The sequence below is a fragment of the Gekko japonicus genome, unplaced genomic scaffold (assembly GCF_001447785.1).
Source record: "Gekko japonicus isolate JY-2015 unplaced genomic scaffold, Gekko_japonicus_V1.1 scaffold1316, whole genome shotgun sequence".
Classification (NCBI taxonomy): domain Eukaryota; kingdom Metazoa; phylum Chordata; class Lepidosauria; order Squamata; family Gekkonidae; genus Gekko; species Gekko japonicus.
This window is the reverse complement of record NW_015175398.1, coordinates 607,643-615,269: the sequence shown is the minus strand read 5'-3', so window position 1 is coordinate 615,269 and position 7,627 is coordinate 607,643. Positions and strand designations below refer to the sequence as shown.

The window sequence follows — 7,627 nt, the reverse complement described above, 5'->3', positions numbered from 1 at the left end:
TGGTGAAGACTGATTTCTTCCACTGTGTTTACAGTTGGTTATGTATGCCTTACTTCTAAAGCACCGCACCTTATCCCTAACGTTTTACATGCCCCAGTGGAAAGTGCACTGTTCGTATTCTGTGTGACCCAAATCCTGTTAATTTGGCTTGCCATTCTGACTGGTTTTGAATGCTCTACATCCCAGAACTGTACCCTATCAGAGCCTCCTTACTGCAAGTTACAGCCAATCTAATACATGCTTACTCAGCACTAAGTCCAGTGTGCTACGTGGGGCTTATTCCCATGTTAGTGTGCATAGGACTGCTACCTTGCTAGGTAAAGGAGTGACAGTGAAGAAAAATGATGACTCCACCACTGAAATTGGGGTGGGGGTGTGTGTGGATTGTCTGTCCAGTGTCTTGGTTTTGAATTTTTCTTGAGTGACAGTGGTCTATTTTTGAAACCTAAATTTTTGACTATGTTTCATGCACACATGAAGCTGTCTTATACTGAATCAGACCCTTGATCCATCAAGGTCAGTATTGTCTTCTCAGACTGGCAGCAGCTCTCTAGAGTCTTTCTCATCACTGGCTGCCTGGTCCTTTTAACTGGAGGTGCCAGGGATTGAACTTGGGACCTTCTGCATGGCAAGCAGATGCTCTACCACTGGGCCACAGCCCCTCATATGATAACCATTTATCCCAGAGGTGTCAGACTCATTTGTTACAAGGGCTGGATCTGACATAAATGTGACCTTGTCGGACTGGGCCATGTGTTCCATAAAACGTAATGCCAGGTACCAGAGATAGAAACTGTATAAAGAACAGCAGCTGGTAAGCTCCAAGTTGGTGTATCTTCACTGCAAGGCCCCATTGGCTGGGAGGAGGGTGCAGAGGAAAACTCACCCAGGCGGACTGGAGAGGAAGGAGTGCAGTGCTGGGCAGATGCTCCCATGATGCTTGACTGCTGCAGACGAGGTTGTTCCGCCATGCTGAAGCCACAATGGAGTGGCTCCGCCCACTCTCCCCAGCACTTCCTCCCTTGCATTAGTTGCTCCCAGGCCTCATAAGAGCCCTGAACAGGCCACATCTGGCCTTATGCTTGACACCCCTGATTTATCCAGTCACATAAAGGTCCCAGTTTCTGGGTCTTTAGAATAGATGTGTGTGTGTGTGTGTGTAGGTGTCTGTCTGTCTATCTGTCTATCCATCCTATAATCAGCACTGTGTTTTGCTATATACAATTTTAAATCCAAATACATTCTTCCCCTCCTTTTCTTCCTCCCCAGATTAGGCCAATATTGGACTTGCATCATAAGTAAATATGTACTTATGATGTGACATAAAAAGTCTCCTCCAGCTGAGGTCACAAACAATGACATTGCAGTGTTATGTCAGAGAAGTTGTTCAGATCAGCATCCCACAGATGGATGACTGTGTGTGTGTTTTTTTACTGTATGTGTGGGTTTTTTTTTAAATGAAGTATTATAAGTCCTTGTAATATATATCATGGAAAATGTCTAACCTGTAGGACTAATTACAAATACACGTGGCTGACCTACATGTCGAGACATTTCTGTGTTTTTACAGAGCAGAACTCCTAGCTGAACTCAGGGATTTAAATTCAGGATTTTATATATATCACTGCTCATATAAATGAACTACATTCTATGAAAATAGCTAGACCTGGTCTGAAGAGCCCAAATGGAAGAAAGTGAGCAGTGATGGGGGTGGTATTTAAAGGGACTGTCAAGCACAGGGGTCTTAAACCAGGCATTTTGTTAGTATTGGATTTCTTGAAGAACACATAAAAGCAATTCATTATGATACCTTCATCCAAGGACAAGATTAAAATAAATGCTTTTTTAAAAAATGCCAATATGTTTACTAGTCAGAGCCAGTAAAATGTGACCAACTTGTCTTTCCTCTTCCCCATCTCTACCACCTCCTTTCCTGTTTCCATCTCCTCTGATATACCAGGACACAAAGGAAACTGAGCAGGAAGAGCAGTAATGCATGCATGTGATCTCTGGAGAGGAACCAGGGGGCTAGGTGGACACACCTCTGGGGCTGACATAAGCACATCAGCATGAAAAGTGGGGCCACACAAAGAGCTTGAGTTTACTGCCAAATCCAGGCTGTTCTCTTGCAGCTGATAAACACTCACAGTGACCCAGCAGTTCATCTAAGATATGCATGTAACTTCAAGCCGTCCATTATTATGCAATTGTTTTACCAGCCCAGGGGATAGGATTATTAAATTACCCTGCTAAGTATAATTGTGTCAAAGGGTACAATGGCAGCACAGCATCTCCACATCATTGGGTGAAGCCCTTCATAAAGAAAGGAGGGGGGAGGAAGCCATGTCCACCTTTTATTAAAACTGACCTATATAATGTAACACACTGTCCAAAATGTAATATTTTGCAAAGTCCTGCTCCAGCACAGAGAGACGTGTGGGTGCAAGCCAGAGTCTTGGGAAGGAGGGCTTACCACAGTGAGGGATGGGACACAGCCACCCAACCTTGCCTTGCTGTGGCAAATGACAGCTCACAACTAGGGATGTGCAAGAAAAAAAATCAGCATTTTTTGGATTTGGGAGCTTTGGGCCCTTAAAAATTTGGTATTGCCTTGAAAACCCAAATTCCAATATTAGTATTGTATTGAAATCCAGGTAAAATTTGGGAATCCCGGTTTGTTTGTTTTTTTCTCTCCCTTATATCCTATGGGGCCATTACAGTCAATGGGACATCTCTTAGTGTATATTCAGTGGGCTGGGGAAAAGGGTGTTTGAGGTAGAGGCACAACATTTGCTGTGTAGCTGCTGGAGTTTCTCCGTAAAAGAACCCCTATGTTTCAAAAAGATTAGACTAGGGAGTCCAATTCTATGGGCACCCAGAGAGGGTGCCCCCATCCTCCATTGACTAAGGTTAAATCTGTTGGATTTTGGCACTGCCATAGTAGCACTGGTTCTTCTGGGCACATTGCACTGGTTCTGCTGGTGGCCTTGCAAACATGCCCCCTCCCCACACCTCACTTTCCTACTGCAGACATTCTCTGGGATAATTTGCTGGGCTTGTTGTATGCCTGCCTTGCTTTTTCCCCACCATTGGAAACAATGGAGGGTCGAGGCACCCTCTTTGGGTGCCCATAGAATTGGACCCCCTGGTCCAATCTTTTTGAAACTTGGGGGTTATTTGGGGGAGAGGTATAATGGAGTTGAAAAATTTGGGATTCCCAGAATCATTTGGGATTCTCTTAGTCTTAATCTGATTCGGGTATTAATTCAGCTCAGAAATGCCGAATGCACATCCCTAGTCAAAACTACACACTTTCACCTTGCCCAATGAGGGACAGGCCCACCCAGTCCCACCACCCAGGTTGGCTCATCACCTCCTGCTTGGGGTTGGCTGGGAAGGCACTCCCTCCTTTCTCTGGTGGCTAGGGCTGGGGTGAGCCCCCTTTCCAGGGCTGTTTCTCCCCCTTCATTCCCCCCCCATTTGTATGATGTTCAGAGGACTGTGAGCATAGGATGTGGCTATTTGGTTTCAGATTGTGCCCCTGGCATGCTAAGAAAAAGAAACAAAACTGGACACCATCCATTTGTTGAAAGTATTACAACCAGTAGTTGATCAATGTCTCTCAGATACCATATGGAACTCACAGCTCCCTTAAAAGGCTAAGATAAAACATAGTAGTCTACTCCGTAGTCCTTATATTAACAATACTGAAAAATAATTTTTCTTGGTGCACTAAGTAAACAATTAATATAAGCTGATGGTGGTAATATTACCTTGTGAGATTTCCTAAATTCTTTCCCCACTATTTGATGTGTCCCTTCCTTCCTCTTCATCCTAACTGCACCTTTAGGTAGAAAGCATTTCAGTGGTGTGCCATGCAGGGGCAAGAAAAGCTGCACCCATTGAAATTCTGTCCTCTACATGAACTAGTGGAGTTGGATCTAGTTGCCTTAACCACTACGTGCTCACTTGTCCTCTGGGCCTGGCAACACAGTTTTTCTCAACATGAAATAAAGCTTCACTAGGTGAATAGCTGCCCATCAGGCAGCTGCAACAACAAAAGAGCCTTTCCATGAAAAAAGGACTGCAAGAACAGTATTGCAGTGTATTTGTGTTTTCCAGTGGATGGCATCTGCGTAATTTCTTTCCCCCAGAAGACCATGGGGGCAACTTGATACTAGCCACACCCTGCACTCTATATGGGATGCACACCAGGGACTTAAGATCATAGCCTAAAAGATCCTTTTTTTTTCCTTGCCTGTTTGTCTTTAAACATCCAACCTGATGAAGAATTCAGGAAAACGTAAAAGTTTACACACAAGATATGCTATACAGGCTGATTGCACAAAAGGTACATGGCTTTTATTTTTGGATTTTGCTATGAACAAGTATGTCTACATCTTTTGATGATGTCCTTAAAGACAGAATGAACTCATGGCAGAAATGGGAACAGAAAGCATACCATTTCAACTCTTTGGCCATGTATCCAAACAAATTACTCTGGTGTATGAGCATTACTTTATGATTCACCGGTACTGGATTTCACTGTTTAGTATTGATTAAACAGTTAAATATAAGAACATAAGAGACACCAATGTTGGATCAGGCCAAAGGCCCATCCAGCCCAACACTCTGTGTCACAAGTGGCCAGAAATACCAGTGCCATCAGGATATCCACCAGTGGGGCCAGGACATTAGAAGCCCTCCCACTGTTGACACCCCCCCAAGCACCAAGAAGACAGAGCATCACTTGCCCCAGAGCCCCTATCTATACCTTGTGGCTAATAGCTACTGATGGACCTCTGCTCCATATGCTTATCTAATTCTCTTTTGAAGCCGTCCATGCTTGTAGCCGTCACTACTTCCGGTGGCAGTGAATTCCAAGTGTTAATCACTCTTTGGTTGAAGAAGTACTTCCTTTTATCCATTCTAACCCAACCACTCAGCAATTTCATGGAGTGCCCACGAGTTCTTGTATTGTGAGAAAGGGAGAAAAGTACCTCTTTCTCTACCTGCTCTATCCCATGCATAATCTTATAAACCTCAATCATGTCTCCTTTCAGTCATCGTTTCTCCAAGCTAAAGAGCCCTAAGCGCCTTAACCTTTCCTCATAGGGAAAGTGTTCCAACCCTTTTACCATTTGAGTTGCCCTTTTCTGCACTTTTTCCAAAGCTATAATATCCTTTTTAAGGTGTGGTGACCAGAACTGCACACAGTATTCCAAATGAGGTCGCACCATTGATTTATATAGGGGCATTATGATATTGGCTGATCTGTTTTCAATACCCTTCCTAATAATCCCCAGCATAGCATTGGCCTTTTTTATTGCAGTCACAGACTGTCTCGACATTTTCAGTGAGTTATCTACTACAACTCCAAGATCTCTCTCTTGATCAGTCTCATGGAGCTAAGAAAGCGTTAAAATCTATAATGGGGTGTTGGTGATAGATTAATAAATGAAGGTAAAGAAAGGATGAATCTTGTGATAAAGTGTTAGCAAGAAACCATGCTCTGGGCTAAATTCTGACAGTTTTTCTTGCCAAACAATCACATGTTAATAGGGAATTGCAGGAATTTGGCAAACTCCTTTGTTTCAATTCAGGATTCCAAGTTCAAAGCTTTCTCAAAGAATCTGACCTATGAATTGTACAATGTAATCCTCACCTTTTCTTATATTTAATGAAGTTCTGAGGCCTTGGCTAAGACCCAAATCAACAAACATTCTGGGATTTCCCCTGTTCCCCCCTCCCCTTCCCGGTGCAACATCATACATTCCCTTTCTTGTCCATATGTTTGTGTTACCAATGAGAATAGTTTCATTTCTCTCCATTTTAAGTTAATTGAGGGTGACCCTCAATTTCTTGTCAGTCTGCCAGTGCAGCTGTCATAGAGGATTTTTCGGGACTGCTGGAAACACCTATTTGTGCAGTAGTTTCTCCCTGTGCAGATAGTTATTTCCTGCCTTTCGTAATGATTTTGCTCTGTGTGATGGGAGGGGGGGTGGCAGAGAGAGAGAGAGAGAAAGAAGCTGTGTCTTAAATCAATACTGCTGGGGGGAAATCTGATTTCACAAAGAGCATGTTTCCACTTAGCATTGCAAATGAACTTGCACAAATGCAGGCATGCCCTTTATTTTCTTTACATGCCCACAAGTCACAAGCTTGGATGGAAACAGAAGAGTTAAAAAAAATTCAGCCATATGGTAATAGCAGGAGGTCTGGCCACCCCACCTTAGGCTCGTGACAACATGCCCTACATTTAACCTACAGTCAGGAACTAATTAACAACGCAGATGGGAGTGAGCTAGCATATGCATTAAGAAAAAAAATTAATACCCCAAAGGTTTTAATCAGAAGCCTTGCCTCTTTCTGGGTTAGAAGCCCAAGTGTTACCATGGAGAACTCTGCAAAATGTATGATGCCTTCTGGGAAGGCCGTGTGTTGCAGTGGTTAGGAAGAGGGGGGAGCTTCACAAGTGGCACTGATGTGCTGCATGGCCATAGGTAAGTCACTAAAAACTTCCTACCTGCTTCAGTCTGCTAAGGAAAAAGATGGGAATATGTAAAGATCACAGGTGCTACCTTAGGTCAGTGCTGTGGGCACTGAAGTCTGAAAAATAAAGGATGGTTCAAATGTTTTAAGGACAGTGAAAATTGTTTCAAGGGGATGGCTAGTGTACGGATCCAGAGACTCTTACCCCTTCCTTTTAGTTTTAGGAGATCCTATCTAGCATGAGTGAAATGACATAATTTTTATTGCAATAGGTGGAGCTTTCCTCCCTGTTTCTGGTAGGTGATTGGATGCTGGGTAATCCACGTTTCCTTTGTGTGCAGCTTTTGATTCTGAACGGGGAGCCCTGGTGTTTCCCTGACTTTTCATGTTTTGCTAACTCCTTCCTTTCAGCTTTCTGAAAGATGCCTTTCTTCTTCAACATGTTTTCAGAATCTGAACTATAGCTGCTTTTGTAGATAATTGCTGCAGTGATGTGTAAGGCTTTCCTCCCTTTGGAATCTTAAATGGTCTATGAAAGAGAACTCTCTCTTAGCCTCCCCCTCCGAATGTGAATGAAGTGATCATGGAAACAAAAACACTTCTAAGGCTGCGGTCACACGCAACATTAGCCACGCAAGAGATACGGAAGACAGGCGGAGTTTCCGGGCGCGATCTCACCAGCACATCTGGGGAGCGTAGCGCTTCTGTGGCACAACCGAGGCTTCCTCCCGAAAACGCGCAGCAAAAAACTAGTACCTCGGAGGTACTAGTTTCCGGAAACTGCGGGGCAAGGGCGGGCGTCTGATCGCGTTTCCGGTGGCATCCGGGGCCCGCCTATGTCCCCTTGCGAAGAAGGTTTTTTTTCCCCCAAGTCTCCGTGGTTGCGCACACGCACCCAACGGAGCATGCGCATTCGTAGTGTACACAAAAAAAGAAAACCAGTTCGTCGCGCCGCGCGCTTCTTTGTTGCACGCAGGCATGTGTTGTGATCGACGCCTCTCCATAACCATGGAAGCTCCACGGTACCTCCACAGAACCTCCACAGGAGGTATGATCGCTTTACTGCATGTTAGTTTGCCCCGGGGCAAACAGCCACACTTCCCCCCCGCAGTTTCCTGCCCGTGTGACCGGGGCC

General features: G+C 44.4%; 1 non-coding gene across 1 annotated transcript; it reads right to left on the bottom strand.

The window, feature by feature from the left end:
- Positions 1 to 590: 590 nt before the first annotated feature.
- On the bottom strand, positions 591 to 662 carry TRNAG-GCC. The gene has a single exon. It is a non-coding gene; the product is annotated as a tRNA-Gly (tRNA).
- Positions 663 to 7,627: the final 6,965 nt, after the last annotated feature.